Here is a 3,432-nt window from a genome sequence, read left to right as displayed (position 1 = left end):
CCAGATGTCATGCTATTTCTGTATCACATTCTAACTGAATATTGGGATTGACCCCCTTCTTATGCGTAACTTTATACAACATTATTTTATTTAACAAGTTAACAGCTAGAAATAGTAATGCCTAGTGCCAGATATCAAAGAAATTTGTTTTATAATTGTATTTAAAATTTTGAAAATCTTAAGAATATTGAAATTGATTTAAATTGATTCTTTGAAATTCAATTCATGAAATAGAACCCTTGACAAATTCAGTTCAATGCAAATCTATGTTACTCATTTGCTTTATTACGATTGTGATATCAAATGACAAAATTTAAGTTAATTATGATAAATGGAAATGCTACCTTAATTTTCTTAAAACAATATTACATTTCAAAGAGCAACCACATTGTACTCTTATAACTGAGATCAACATGACTTCATTACTTATTTATAGCATAAGATAATAAAAAATAATGAGTTTGCATCTCCAATTTGATTCAATTTACACGAATTAATATGAAAATTATTATGTATAATCTTCATCTTATCATGTAATTGAAATAAATTTCGGTTATTAGTGCTCCTTTTCAAACGTGGAACTAATAATTTAAACTTATTTTGTAATCATTTGTATTTCTTTTAAATAATTTCTTTTGTACTTGTTCTTTCGTCTTTTCTATAATAACAATTTGTAATATGATGAACTCTACAGTATTTCAAATTTTGAATCAGATTCTGCAATAAATTCTCATCCTTGGTTAAATACCTGAGGAAAATCATTATGCACGCGACCAGTTAAAAAAGTAAAATAACAAAATACCGAAATACAAGGCGAATTCAAATCGGTCCAAATTATGAAATGTCAAAATCAAAAGCACAAACACATCAAATGAATAGAAAACAACGGTCTAATTTCTGTATTGGTACAATTTCCTTATGAAGAATTTAAAAAAAAAAAAAAAAAAAAATATGATTAATTTGGGTTAGCTTTAGTGTGGTGTCATTTGAAAACATCAATGATATTACTTATATCAGATATTTATGAGTTCTATTCTGGTCTGTTTATTTCTTTGATTTTGATTAACGTTTTCAAAAGTGCCATTAACCAACACTAGCTGAAACTAACAAATACATATGATTCTTTAAAGCCTCGGTCACACCTTACCGGATAGCAGGAACGGACGCCTAACGGATGAAAATACAAGTTGTCCGTTGACAAAATTGTTATCCGTTGGGAGTCCGTTGATGTACTGACCGAATAAAACGGACGTGTAACGAATGCATAACGGAATACACCGTATATGCAACGTGCGAGAAACGGAAACGTACCGGACAGAACGGATGTCGAACGCACATCCAACGGACGAGTACAGCATAAAACGGACACCTAACGGTAGCGTACCGGATGAAACGGATGAACATGATATACGGAAAAATTAAAGGCGACAATTATAACACATGTAAATCGCATAAATATTCAAAACGTTTCTGTGTAACTGGTTGTGGTTTGTTCTTCAAAATGCCACCAAAGGGCAGTGTCTGTCCTGATTAAGAGCTGCTTGATTGTGAAGTCAAGACGTGACCTAACTCTAAGATCGATAACGAATAATAGGAATTCATGAACCTTAAAAAATCTGACATACAAATAATTGTCATTTCTGACATGAAATTTCCAGTTGACATGTATCCGTTTCAGATCCGTTCAATTCATCATCCGTTTTGTCTGTTATACGTCCGGTAGAAGTCCGTTTCACATTCGTTCAACATCCGTTTTATCCGTTAAACGTCCGCTAGAAGTCTGTTGGTGAATTTATCTGCCAGACCTCCAACAGATGTAGAACGGACACGTATCGGATACAAAACGCTAGCGAAACGGACGAGTACCGCACAAAACAGACGCCTACCGGATGTTCAACAGACATTTCATCCGTTGGACGTCCGTTCAAAGTTTTGAACATGCTCAAAGTTTTCCACCGGACATAACGGACGTCGACGGATGAAACGTACGCTAAACGGACATGCAACGGATATAGACGGACGTCTAACGGATAAGAACGGACGTCTAACGGACAAAAACGGACACCTAACGGACATGAACGGATTGAAAAAAAAGTTATCCGTTAGACGTCCGTTCGAGCTATCTGTTAAAGTGTGGCAGAGGCTTTAGTTTCAAACATTTATAAAAGTTGATTATTGTAAAATACTATTTTGTTATATGTAGGTAGTTTGGTTTAGTTTGCCAACATAACCTAAAGCGTTGTTTTGCATTTTGATTGCATGTCAATAATTCAACTTGATTTGTATTCGTATTCATTCAATCTGTCTTTTGATTATTAGCTGGATATATGATACGCATGTGGTAAGACTTTTCAACTAATAAAAAGAAAAACAAATTAAGGTGGCTCGTGGGTACAAAAATTTCAGCAAAAAATTAAACCTTTATTTTTTCATTACAAATTTTATTAATTACACAATTAGTTATTACTTTATGATATGGTACAAAAATCAACCAAGAAAAACGATTCGGTTTGGCCCCAGATGACTTTTAAAATGTTTATATCATTAAAAAAGCTCCCAATTATCTGCCTTTGGTGCAAAAATGCCATTTTTTGGAAATTTAAAATATCTTTTTTTAACTCATCGGTGACCTATATTTTTTATTATTGTTTTCAAATAAGCTGTACATAAACTAAATAATTGTAAAATTTAAGCGATTTCTGTAATTAGGTTATTTTTTTTATTTCGATATTACTTCTATTTCTCCTATTAGTTCAACAGAAAAAAAGGACATTAACAAAAAAGTATGCTTCTTTGGGAGGCAGATTGTGAGCTTAAATGAACGGTGACCCCATTTTTTTATTTCATTTTTCTTTTAAGTATATGATAAAGTTCATTTATAAAAAATTATAGCGAAATCCTATATTAGAAAAAAAAATGATTTATACCCAGGAGCCCCTTAAGAACAATTTGTTCAATCACAAACAAACAAATTACACTCCTTCAAACCTAGAAAAACCCTCGTTATAGACTTGCACGCGCGTTTCTATGTATGTTTACTTATATTTATTTCTATGTAAGGTCATTTACTAGCATTCTTTGATGAAGTCTAGTGTGTTGACATCATAATCAGTCCATTAATTGTAAAACATTTCTTAAACATATGTGACGTATAAAATTTCTGACGTCAGACATGTGAATCAATACATGTGTTTGTAGATATATGTTTTTGTGTTCTGTTAAATTGTTCCTTTTAAAATTGTTACACTATGATAACTACTGTACCAATATTTTGACTATTTTATTTTTTATGTCTGTTTAGTTCACGCATCATTGTAAATATAACGGACCTGGATGAGGTCGTCAATAAAGTGAGAGGATTAGCGTTATAAAACCAGGTTTAATCCACCATTTTCTACATTTGAAAATACCTGTACCAAGTCAGAAATATTA

Source organism: Mytilus galloprovincialis, chromosome 10, assembly GCF_965363235.1.
Source record: "Mytilus galloprovincialis chromosome 10, xbMytGall1.hap1.1, whole genome shotgun sequence".
NCBI lineage: Eukaryota > Metazoa > Mollusca > Bivalvia > Mytilida > Mytilidae > Mytilus > Mytilus galloprovincialis.
The sequence above is the reverse complement of the archived record's forward strand: the minus strand, read 5'-3'. Positions refer to the sequence as shown.